The sequence below is a fragment of the Mus caroli genome, chromosome 1, assembly GCF_900094665.2.
Source record: "Mus caroli chromosome 1, CAROLI_EIJ_v1.1, whole genome shotgun sequence".
Taxonomy (NCBI): domain Eukaryota; kingdom Metazoa; phylum Chordata; class Mammalia; order Rodentia; family Muridae; genus Mus; species Mus caroli.
The window spans coordinates 150,666,353-150,679,654 of NC_034570.1; the positions used below are offsets into that span (position 1 = coordinate 150,666,353).

Sequence of the window (13,302 nt, forward strand, 5' to 3'; positions counted from 1 at the left end):
GTTAGGATGAGAGAGACTCTGTCAGAATTTTTCCTGAAATGTTCCCCCGTGGAAAGATAAGTCTCCAATGTTAAAATAGTAGTGTTGATATATATGAATTTTGCAAGCTGAGCGATGGTGAGTTGTGTCTGTAATCCCAGCACTTAAGTGACTGAGGCAGGAGAATAGACACAAGTTCAAGGTCAGCATGAGCAATAGAGTGAAAAACACTGTCTCAAAAACAAAAGAAAGGAAGGGAGAGGGGAAGGGAGGAGAGAGAAGGAACAGAGGGACTTAGCCTTGGTGTTTCAAACTTAGTTGATGTCTACTGCTCAGTAACACTTACCATGTTGCTCAATTACACATATGAAATAAGCCAAATGCTACGAAATCTTAAGAGAAGAGGGTGTGATAATGTATGTAAATGTGAATTTCCACAACTAATAACATAAATCCTAGAATTGGGGGGTTGGAAGAAGTCACACTGAATCCTCCCTTGAAATATAGCAGTTCCTGTAAAGCCTCCCCCAGGGACTCGCTCAGCCTCGGCATGAAGTGCTTTAGGTGTGTAGAGTCCTCACTGATGAAGGAACTTCAAAGTATTCATTACTTAGTCTTAAAAGCAGAAATTAGCACTGGCAACATGGCTCAGCTGGTGTACCCAGGACCACACAGTGAAAGGAGGGAACTGACTCACAGGATGTCCTCTGTCCTCCACACTCAGACTGTGACGTGCCATGCCATACACACACACACACACACACACACACACACACACACTCAATCAATCAATCAATAAGTTATAGATAAATAAAGGCAAAATCTAGAATATATGATGTCCTTTTGACCCACTGAAGTGTCTGAATTCAGTCTCTCTTCATTCAAATAAATGCTATAACAAGTCACTAGATTTACCCCTCATGATAATCAAAAATCTGGAGTGATATTAACTACCTACATAGAAATTCTAACTCTAATCTCTTTCTAAGGGGACTAGAATAACCTATACCAAAATGCTGCAGTAGTTATTTTAGGGTAGCAAAATTATTGCTAATGCTTTCCCTTCATAATCTTGAATTTTTCAGTGGGGGTCGGGGGGAGCCCTGCCTTGTTTGAACCATTTTAACACCACCTTTGTTCGTGCTTTACCCAGCCAGTGGCCTCTCACTCACTGCATTTTCTGATTCTTTTGTAGCTCTATTTTGGTCAACCCACCTTTATTAAGAAAATTTCTATGAGTATTCCAGCCTTATTGCCCTTAAATCCAAATTACAGAGTGTAACCTTTCATTATAAACAGTTTTCTACTGACGCATAGTACAGACCTTGGCACAAAGAAAGCAATACATCACCGGCAGTTAAAACTCACTCCTACAACCTGGTAAATGAGGGCTCTCTCCTCCTTTCTCTTTCTTTCTTTCTTTCTTTCTTTCTTTCTTTCTTTCTTTCTTTCTTTCTTTATTTCTTCCTTCCTTCCTTTCTTTCTTTCTTTATTTCTTTCTTTTTTTCCTTCCAAGCCCTTCCTTTTACCTGTTATGAAAGAGTCAGCCTGGGGACAGGAAGTTTGTTTGTGGCAACATTGATGTTCTGAGTCACTACAGTAGTCAAGGAAGCAAATTTCAAAGCCTTGGCTATTTCATGGGCCCTCGGGGCAAGAGGCTTGAACAGCTTCCGTCTCAGGAAACCTCATGCCACAATGAATGAGCTGGGCAGAGTAAGCTGGGGTTTCCCAGGGATCTCTCCACTAAAGTGACAAGAAATGTTTTACCTGCTCTGTGTAGGCGTTGGGACCGCATACGGTGGACTCACTCAATAAATCAATAATTAAAGTCATCCCCACAAGAAGAGCAGGTGACAAAGGAAACCAGGAAAAGGGACAACATGAAAGCTCTGTGAGTTCTCCTGCTCTGATATGCCCAACATGAGAATGGAATCCAGAAACCTGCTGTTTACATTAACAAAGCCAACGCTCAATTCTGCAAAGGGCTCCAGGCAGCCGGGCAGCCCGCTCACAAAAGCTGGCCATCTTGCTGTAGAACTATTTTGAAAACAGCACTGGGCTACTATGAACCAGACACTGGGAATGAAAAATGAGCCCCTTAGTGCCCTGAAATACAAAAACCACCCCCTCGGAGTCGCCCTTATTCTCCAGGAGGTGGGTCAGAGTGCTGTTTCCTATAACATATAGAAACACCAAAGAAGGTACATGGAGCACAGGGGTGGGGGAGTGTGGGGGAAACACTGGGGGGGGGGGCAATGGGTTAATTAGATGAGAGGACCAAGAGTTTCCTTAACTCCCCCTCCAGCGCCAATGTCACAATTTGGCACAGTGGCAATAAAACAAGATTTTTGCCCAGAATCCTCCATGTAGCACTGAGGACACACCAGGAACTATTCCTGAGAAAAGTCTATCCTTAGTGTTTTTCTTCAGAGGAACTTTCAAAATTCGAGTCATTTGTGTCCAAGTTTGATAATTTAGAAGGAAAGTCTGATAGAAGTATGATTGCCAGAAATCCATATAATGAAGAGTCTGGAGGCATATTCAAAATCTCTTCAGAAGCTGATAGGCAAAATGAAAGAACAACATGCTTTAAATGGATAAGACTTAGGTAAAAAAGAACAGTCTTGTTGCCTATAGGAAGCAGAGGCTACAGAGACAGTAAGACGGGGAGGGAGTGTTGGGACCACCCATTGGCCTAAATCCTAGCGCTTGGGAGGCTAGGATTGCTTGGCTACAAAAACTAGAGGTCGATACTGTGGATCCACCTTGAACTCCCAAGCACTTGGTCTACTCAGCTTTCCTCGTCTCTCTTTTATAGTTCTGTCACTCACACATCTGTCCAAAGCTTTCAGAAATCCACTTACATTGCCAGCTTTAGCCACCTCTGGGAGATAATCCATTCCACAAATTCATTACCCACTGTGTGAAGGAGTATTCCCACCAACTTGTCCTGAACTTGCCTTTCTCAGAGGCTGCTGCATTTCAGGATCTGAAGAACAAGTCTGTGCTCATCTTACGGTTTCGCCATTTCCCCTAACAGCCTTTGTCTGGCCAGCAGCCCTTCTGCCTTCTTCCGGTACCCCTGCTTTCGTTTCTCCCAAGCCTGTCCAACTCAGGAACTGCCCCCCATGTGTAGCCAAGGGTAGCTCTACATGCAGACCAGCACAAAATCATAAACTGCCTTAAAACACTGAGAGGTGTGGGTGTTTTTATTTCAGTCTCTGTGCAAATGTTGTAGATGGCATTATTGTGTCGCAGTGGTAAGTGACTGGACATGCCTGAGCCTCGTAGAGCACTGCAGGCAAGAATGCACCCGTTTTAGGTGATAATAACGTAATATTCTCTGTTAAATATTTCCCACACTGAAAAAGCCACCCCCTTTTGCTGTTGCCGCACAACACTGTTCTGATTTCTGCACTCAGGGTGCATGACCTAATGGGAAACTGTCTCCCACAGATGGCTTGCACAGATGAATCTGTCCTGGCCAACACTGCCATTGACCTGTCAGAAATAGGACAGTACAAAGAGAGAATGAGTGCAGTTAGTCTTCACCTTCAACACAGGCTAAAACGTGATGTTTAATACCCTGTCAGTTCCCACACCACCAGAGAGGGAACCCACAGGTTTTGTCCATAACACTCTTAATATGGAACCAGAGCTCTTCAGGTGCTAAAGCCAGTGAAGGGTGGTCACCCACAAAAGGGTTTTAAATTTCCAGTCCTGGTTCACAAATCTGCTATTTGGGGGCTTTCTGTTTCTTAATTAGATGTGTCAACGCTCCGTTTCACTCCACTTAGAGTCCACTCACCTCTTGACTACCTTCAAAGATCCTTACCTCAAACAAGAAAGCTTTTAAAGACTGCACCAGCACCGTGGTTGCCTGGGGCCATTCATGAGTTCATATGAGATTTCACCGCCGAAGGGGAGACACAGTAGGTGAGTGCTCTAACTTGTTTTCTCATAAGGGATGCATCATTCACCCTAAAGGAAAACCTGCTGGCCAGATGCTCGCTCATTACGTTAAAACATCAATAGACCCTGTAGCCTTGGCAACTCACTAACAGCAAACCTAGCATCTTATCATCTAGTAGGTCCCTGATTTGACTGCCACGACATCGCTGCTACTCGATAGGTTCTAGACTTTTACTGGATCTGTCTTCCTGTGAACTAAGACAACATTGTGATGCCGCTGAACAGATAAGTATCTGGGTTTTTTTTCCCCATAAGTAACAGCCACACTCTTGAAGTGTTGAGCTCATGGTGACTGCCTTAGGTTCTTCATTTCCCTGTGGTGGTGTTGTTGTTGTTTCTGGAAAGCATTGTGACCGTCAGCCTGAACCTGTCCATAAAGTTGTTCAGAAAAGTATTTTCCACTGTCTTCCCCCATGCTCAGCAGGTGTTAACCCAGACTTGAACATCAGGCCAGCTCAAGAGCAGAAGTTGTCCATAGAAGCCATTCTCTCTCCTGATGATGATATGGTGATGAGGGATGGGCTGGACTAGATAGAACTACTCAGACTCAGATCTCAGCTCCACTATACATTAGCAGTGACCATTACTCCCCATCCTCAAGGGGAGGGGGCAAAGTACATCTCACACAGGTCCGGTGTAGGTCCTGGGGGAGACTCGGTCTCCAATCACCGGGTTTGCACTTAAGGTTTCCTGTCATTCCCCAAGCCTGTCTTCCTCTAGCTCCCTGTTCCATTAGACCCTAGACCCCTGCTTCAGATTTGAAACACCAGGGAAGCCTTCCATCCACCACTAAGTTGTTGGTGGAATCCATCTATAGCTGTCTCTTGCTAAAACTGTCTTCTTTCAGAGCCTGATCTTCCTCCTGCCCCACCCACTTGACCATACTACTCCCACCCCCCCACACCCTACCCCCACAACAGATCTCTTGGACCACTCTTCTTATTATCATTCAAATCTAGATCAATGTAGGGCATAGTGAAACAGATCCTCAAACCCAGCAGATTTCTGTGAGGCCAGCCTGTTTCTACATTGTGAGTTCCAGGCCTGCCGGGGCTATATAGTGAGACTCGGTTTCAAAGGGACAACAATATATCTAGATCGAGTTCTCTCTGTGGGATTTCTGGGGGAAAATCTCTAATTAATCTGCCTTTGGAAGAAGACTACAGGACCAACTATCCTTGGCATTTCTGGATGAATGCTGGGTTTTCTCTTTGGCCTTTCAACCCAGAGCCAGCTGGCTTCTCTTGAGTAAACCGGAACACTCTTGTTTCCCGGTTGTGACAGTTGGCTTCACCAATCATTTTAATTCAGGCACCCAAAGGCCGAAGGACCCTATGGCTTAGGCTCAGCCACTGGAAAGCAAGCACCAGCTCCACACCCTCCTGACACCTACAATCCAATGAGTAGAATCTCCCGTCTTTATCCTAGCAAGATCTCCCAAGGTCATTCCGGGGAAGCCCCTAGCTACTCCACAGCTGCTCTGCCCATCACGCCTTCCCAACTTCCCTGCAGAAGCCCTGGAGGCACTGAGCAAGCTCTCTACCATCCCACCTTTACATTTGGGGGCGGAGTTAGACAAACAAGAGATCTGAATATAAGCACACAAGGAGTAAATAAAATGAAAAGGGAGAACTCGTTTTGAAGTTAGTTGTCCCTGCCTCCTGCGCTCCTAACATCTCCAGGTAACACCCATGGAGCGCACACACAAAGATACCTTGTCACGAGGCACCGCGGATTGCTTGCCCTTTAGACACCCCAACCCTTTTCCTGGAAGGTGACTTTATTCCACAGCACGGGGCTGTTATTTTTTCCTTAGGCCAGGGTTGGGAGTTTACACCCCACGTCTCTGGAACACTGGTGCGTCTGTGAGCAAAGTTGGCTCTGGCCTCCTGAAGGAGGCGTGCTCGGGGCGGAGGGGCAAAAGAACGTCACAGTGGGGCGGAGTGGGGACACTGGCCGGGAGACCCGGAGGAAGGACACCCGCGCTGCGTGTGCTGTGGCTTGTGCGTCCTAGTTTAAGGTAGGAGTTGGGCTGAGAAGCGACAGAGCCAGCCAGTCAGATTCAGGAAGTCGCGTTCCTGACCTCAGGAGCAGAGCTGGGTGCGGTGAAACCTCAGCCAGGGACGCAGGGGGCGCTTTCCTCCACATCACACTGGTGGCACCCACTGACCGGCAGCGCCGCCTCTCTCCCGGGACCTGGCACTAGGAGGGAGAGGCAGGAGCAGGGACCCAGACCTCACCCTTGTGCCCAAGTCACTTCAGACAGCACCGGAACAGAGCCAGCGGTCCCGCCGGCGGGAAGCCTTCCAGCGGACCCAAAGGTGAGTTTCAAAACTTTCTGTATCGCTTTGTGCTGTTGTTTGCAAAATAAGTTTGGGAGCTGCCCCGCTGTGGAAGGGGACTTTCCCATAGAAGAGTGAAATCCGCCCCTGAGAGAAGTGAGATAAAGGGGTTATTTCTAAGAAGCCGCTTGCACGGTTGCTTTCATTCTTTCCTCCTAGAGGTCTCTCACCTTCTCTCCGCTCCTGGCCTGCCACATGGGCTCCTCTGGAGTTTGGGGTGGAGCCTCAGCTCCAGTTGACACCAGCTGCAGGTAGGAGCCATTTGAAAAGGACCAGATGGACACTGTCTCAACGGGCAAAGTCAGTATTTGAGATGCTCCTAAAATCATACCCGCTGGGATTTAAAAACAAAACAAAAACAAACAAACAAAAAAACTCATTCTAAAGTAAACTATAATTTCAATGGGGCTAAAAGGCTGACCAGACTGAAAATGTGGCCTGGAGCCAAGAGGTGGAGTGAGATCTGTATGCCATTCTGAGTCTCTAGAGAGTTTGTGTGACACTTTTTTTTTTTTTCCTGAACTTTCCCAACTCTCTAAATGGTCCTTGATCATCTTCCCACCCAGAAAAGTGGATTGGAAAACACAGCAGGTCCTGTTTGTCTACGTTTTGAAGGGCTATGTAGGAATGATTTGTGTAACAGTAGTTTAGTAAATGATAGCCAGATAGCTGTTGTTTTCAACACCAGTCCTGACTATCTGAAAGGGAACCCAAAGCAAAGACTAGCGCTTGCCCTAATGTAACAGAGAACACCAGCCAGCCAGCCATGAGAATCCGCAGGCCTGCTCTGTCCACTGCTCAATGAGGAAGGCTAGGAATGCAGCACCCAAGCCACTCCAAGCTCCTGCCTGCCAAAGCCGTTATGCTACATCCACCATTAGAAAGAGAGTGAGAACCTGGAGCTAATTTTAGGGAATCTTCATTCTGAAGTATTGTTGGAGACCAAGAACAAGTCTTAAATGGACACGGGTGCATCCTGTTCTTAACCCTTTTACAAAGTTTATCAATGCCACCTAAACAGCCCTGCAACTGAAAGGTACTGCTGCATTAAATGCAGCTGTGTCTGGTTTGTTTGTGTTTTGTACTTTTTTTGAGTTAAACTTTCACATTCTATAGTTATGGGTAGGATAGTTTTGCAAGGGTCTCTCCTATCTTTGAGCTAAAATTCAGGTCTATCAACCACTTAGTCTGATATGTCTTCCCTTGGCCTGGTACCTCCCTTCTTCTGAAATTCTGCCTACCTTTCTATACCCATGACACAGTTCTAGGAAAGAGGCCCATTACAAAACAACATTTCGGGCACTGTCAACATTTTGCCTACAGAATCAAAAGAGGTGAAAGCCACAGGATCAAACCCAAGAAGATAATAAACAGTCAGCAAGCTTCTGCACCAGTTTTAACGTGGAAGGGGCACATTCATTAGCTAAGCATCACTGTACCTACTGTGTGTTGGGCAATGTTCCAGGGCTATGGAATCTAAGGCAATGATATAGTTTGTACTTTCAAAGAGCCCCCAGACTGGCAAATAGACACTAGGAAACAAACCACAGTTCAGAGCAATGTACATCATATAATAGTAACAGTGAAACCATACAAAGGATGGAGCAATGGTCGTCTGGGAAGACAGCACTTCAGAAGTGGTGCACAATCAAGGTCTTGAATATGACTAGCATTTCCCAGGGAAGAGGTACTGTGGGCAAAGAAAAGGCTTTCCCGAAGTCAACACAGGAGCAGCATGGAATGGGGATTTGTCCTCTCCTGTCAAGAGCAGAATATCTTTCAAGGCATACTAAGCCATTATTAGGTAGTGGAAAGGTCCTCTCAGATTTGTGTTTGGAGAAAGAATTACTGGCCAGATGAGGGAAGAAGAGAAGTAGGGGAGCTATATGGGGACATGGACACTGAGGGATGCAGGCTAGGGAGATAGCTTAGGCTTTCCTGGGATGCCCAGTAAAGGAATTCCTAAGGTTGTGACTTAATCCTGGATTAATGGTGCACAAGCATGACTTATCTGTTTAACTAAGTGAGTGAATCTCTAGGAATCACCTCCTCACTTAAAAAGGAGGGTGAGGAATGTTTAGTTCCGGTGTAAGATCTGCTAAAACCTCTCCAGAATGTTAGTCACCAGACCCGTGTGAGGAACTTGTCTTCATTGGAATGAAGAGAATGGCCTGATGAGGCTGCTTGCAAAACCTGGCAGAGTCACTTTCAGATCTGGATGCCAGCCCCAGGTCCAGAGCTTATATACTTGGCATAGGGGCAACAACAACACAGAAAACAAAAATCAACTAGACATGTGTGTGTGCTCAGTACCTGACTTGACCACTTATCAACTGCCCTTGAACAAATCTTTGACTCACTCAGCTTCGCTTCCTTCGTATTTAAAACGGATAATTATTACACCCCAGGGTGGTGGTTAGAATCAGAATCCAATTGAAAAAGTAAGTACATTTAATGTGCTACATAAAATTTAAGGCTTTATAAAACGTGAAGGTTTATTATTATTACCTCTTGAAGCTACCTAAACCACATGGTGTGTGTGCTCAGGACATAACAGCATCAAGGGTAGACGGTGCTTTTTTAATAAACTATTTTAAGGCAGTAATGACAAAAGTCTCTTTGTCTTATCAGTGCTATGCGTAGTCTAGCCTCACCTCATCCGTCTTCTTTCCTACTGCTCAGCTTAAAGGGCCAGAGCCTAAAGAAGCAATGTGGTGGTATTATGTGTGCATGCAGGTTGATCACTACACAAGAACTTCTGAGGCTCGTGGGGCTAAAAGAAGCCAGAATCCTATCTGATAGGCCACTGATGTACCAGACTTGCAGCTGAGTCAAGACACAGGTGACTATTCTCATCTTCACTGAGGCGCTATCAGTTTAATAGGTGGTAGTTCTAAATCTGGACACCAGTTACAGCTAGGGTATAGTTGCGGTGTTTCTCTCATCCTGACCAGTGAGGCTTGTATCCTGAAGAGATTCAAGTGTGTCTCATATTCCAACTAGTGGAGTTTGAATATTGTGTGAAGAGGGCCTGCTGATGAAGAGGAAGTGACAGAGTCAGAGATTTCAAAAGGAAAAAGAAAAAAAAAACTCTATAGATGAACCAACCCTGCCCTTTCACTTCGAAGATGAGCAAACTGGTATTTAGGGAGGGGAAGTGAGTGCCACAGCTATACAGCTGGTCAGTGGAGGGGCCAGAACTCAGGCATCACTTGAATACCCAGTACCATCTGAGGTCGATGTCACCTGGACTTCTGTATACAAGGACAAGTGTGGCACTCAAAAATTACAAGATCACAGTTCAAGGGTGAATCTTCTTGGGGTGGCTTCTGGGACAACCACCAGATCGTGAAGAGACTCGGCTGGACCTTCTCTTTTATGACAATATCCAAACTATCCCCCTCTCGTCTGCTTCTACAACCTCAATCTTTTAACTTCCTTGGGAGTTCCCAAACTCTGCTTGTGCAGGGAGACTACATACTGGTCATGTCTCACTCAAGTAACTAAAGCCCCTCGAGGGTTTGCTCAAATAATCATGAAAACTGGTCTCAGAGATTAGTATGTGTTCAGAGACCAGCAAGAAGCTTTCCTTCTTCATCAGACAACCAACATATAACTCGGTTGTTTGATGGGAAAGGTTTCAGGTGAATAACCACCGTAGCACACAACACTGGTCATGGTTACAATGAGGGAGATAAGGACAGTGACGAGAGGGACCTTTCCCCTCTCTAAGCAGCAAAGGGACAATCTACAGCAGACTCTCTGCAGGACAATCCCTAGGGCTACCTGCCAGCTCAGGTATCTTTTCCCAACATTGTCCAGTGCTATCTGAACAGAACACTATCTAGGGTGATGGAGTCGATGTTCAGTAGAGACTGGGAAGGGAAGCTGAGTTCTAAAAGGAACTGCACACAAACATGGGATTTCTTTGTCATGGGAAAGTCTCAAGGGAGCATGGCAGTGTCCAGGCCCAGCCCTCATGCCTGAACAGGCACAGGCACTTGCTTCCATTATTGTATGCAAGCTGCCCCTGGAGTTTGTCTCTAAGAAAAGAAAGAAAACATAACCCACCCCTACATTTCTTGACTTAAACTTGAAGAGACGAGTGTGCTTATAACCCACTCCAGGCTTGCCCTCATTCTTAACTCTGAAACTTCCCCTCCATACAGTCTTTTTCAGCCGAGTTTATTTCTCTCCCAAAAGACTCTCATTTCAAGATGAATGGGTTTAAAGAAAGCCCATAAGCAATTATTTTTTAGGGTGTTTCTGTTTTTGCTATTAATAAAAGAAAGTTGGCAGAAGATAGAAAAATACTTGGATAACTATGATCAGACAGTTGCATATAAGGGAACTTTCCATCTTCAAATTATTCAAACAGGAAAAGGGTCAGAGGTCATAGATATAGAGATGGGAGAGAGGCTAGGCCCAAAGGCAGGCAGGGAGCGGAGCAGTGGGAACCGGGAAGTTCCTTCAGTGTTAGTAAAATGGAGCAAAATGACAAGGCACATGCTTGTATGAACCTAAATGACATGTGACAGCAGCAGCTGTGAATAAGAGAACGCAGCAGTCTGAGCAGAAGCGTCCTTGTTTTCTCCCCAACCCATCAAATCTGTGTCCCTCTTCCTATAGTTCCTCTTCTTAGGCTCATGCATAGATCTGTGAGTGGGACAAAGTACAGGCTTTCAATATCCTTTCTGCCTGTGGTCCTCAGACACCCACAGCCTGGGCTATGACTTGCAAGCTCCAGCCAACCACTCAGACATACTAACGGAATCCACACAAGAACTAGATGTAGTTGATGTGACTTTTCCATGGAAACTGGAGTAAACAAATGCCCATCCAATTTTTCGAGACTCCATAGAGCTTCTATGTGCATACCAACCTCTCAATAGTTTCTTCAGGGGGTCCTGATAAGAGCTTGAGGCACTCAAAGATAACAGCCATCTCTGTGTCCTCCCCTTCAGATAGCCTAAGCACACATCATAATATATTTCCATTCTTCAGCTTCACACTAGGGAGGAATTCCAAAATGAACCAAGAGAGAATGCATCACTCTTAAATCTAGTCCTGCAGGCTTACTTCTTGGCTTCCTCCCTCCCTTTGCTCTGTGCACTTTTCACTCCTAACCTAAAACATTACCTGCTGCCTGCAGCCCTGCAGTCCGCTGAGCAGCAGTTGCCAGCTTAGCGCAGAGCGGCCTCAATGAAAGCCTCCAGGCTGGTCACGTGGGTGACCCCCACCATCCAGAAATGAAGCCTTCACCAGGAATGGAGGCATATTAATCTGCCACCCCACCTAGACACAGCCTGTTTGGAGATCTCCTGGATTCCAAATTAGAAAGTCTGACTCTGCCCTGTAGGATATTTGGACCAAAGCCTTCTCTAGGTCAGGAAGAAAGCCATGCCCCTCGACATACAAGCTGACTTCCAATGACTGCATTCTTCTCAACGGGAGGCTTTTTTCCCCTGGCCTCTCTGAGGAAAGAGCTGGAATTATTAATTTATAGTGGACGGATGGCGCCACTTTCCCATGGAAAGAATACCTCTCTTTCTTAACTGCCTGGGCCAAGGGAGGAGACAGTTGCAGGACATGTGCCATACAGGGAAGGTCAGATGTTCCTGACTGACATTTTCCAGGAACAAGAGTTTAGTGTTCTGAAAATAATACTCCTTCAAGACAGGCTCAGGAGTGAAGGAACGGCATCTCGAATAGGTTCAGCATCTGATACTGGAGTGGATGAATACACTGAGAGATCTTGAACACTTTACACTTTTCAAATGACTAAGAATAATAGCTGCATGACCATTTGCCTTCAAGAAATTTTGTATCATCCCCTGTATCTTTTATTGGTATTAAATGAACAGTATGTAAAATTGACTGTTATAAAGTGAGCAGTCGAAAGGCACTTACTTAGTGCCATACAACCAGCCACTCCTAGCTATGTCCAAAAGTGTCTTTGGTGCCCCCAGAGGAAACCCAGGAAGCAGCTTCTCCCTGTTGCTTGATGCTCCCAGTCTCTGAAAACCACCAACCTGGACTTACCTATTCCAGGAATTTCATATATGTAGCATATGACAGTTAATGACTGGCATTTTTCCCCTTGGCATGTTGTTGAAATCCAGCTGTACTATGAGAGCCTCTGCTGGCACCCTGTCCTTTTTATATCCCAGTCTTATTTGGTTACACATACACACTACCACTTGTTCAATCTGTCCACCAGTTTGTGGACATTTGAGTTTTGATTATTGTAGACAATACTGCTGGGAATATGTACATACACAGATTTCCTTGAACACACGTTTGCAGCTCATTGTGGGTGTATGTTGGGAAAGTAGGCTTGCTGAATCATATGAAAATTCTATGTTTGACTTTTTCGAGAGTTGCCGAACTACTTTCCTTTTCTCCATGATTTTAGCTACATCCTTACAAATTTACTGTGTGCCAAAGTACACCACCGTATGTGGCATAAGTTTCCATGCCTGATCCCTTATTTGATGCCTTTGAGCTTAAATTTCTGCGAGAGCTTTTAAAACCCATTGTTCTAGAAATTTCAGAGTGATTTGGACTCCTAGTTTATGACTGCACAGGCATATGCACCTCATCCAGCAGGAATGGGAGCTCTAGAGTGTCTCCCAAAACTAAGTGTCACGAGGCATGGTGGAACACACCTTTAATCCTAGAACTGAGGAATCAGAAGCAGGTGGATTCCTCTCTGTGAGTTTGAGGCCAACTCAATCTACCTATTGAGTTCCAGGCCTGACAGAGCTACTTAGGAGGGCCTGTTTTCCCCACCCATCCACTGGATGGTGTAGGAACATAATATTTGAGACCCGGCCCCTCTGTGCAGCACTGGATCTCCTGGAACTTATTGTGTAGATTAGGCTGGACTCAAACTCAGAAAAATATACCTGCTTCTGCCTCTCTGCCTCTCTGCCTCTCTGCCTCTCTGCCTCTCTGCCTCTCTGCCTCTCTGCCTCTCTGCCTCTCTGCCTCTCTGCCTCTCTGCCTC

General features: G+C 45.6%; 1 protein-coding gene across 1 annotated transcript in view; it reads left to right on the forward strand.

Annotated features, from left to right (window-relative positions):
* The first annotated feature begins 5,919 nt into the window (after positions 1 to 5,919).
* Positions 5,920 to 13,302, forward strand: part of Kiaa0040 (KIAA0040 ortholog) — a 39,172-nt gene continuing 31,789 nt past the window's right edge. Inside the window, exon 1 of the mRNA XM_029482016.1 lies at positions 5,920 to 6,272. The gene's annotated coding sequence lies outside the window, so the exon portion shown is untranslated. The remainder of the gene's footprint in view (positions 6,273 to 13,302) is intronic.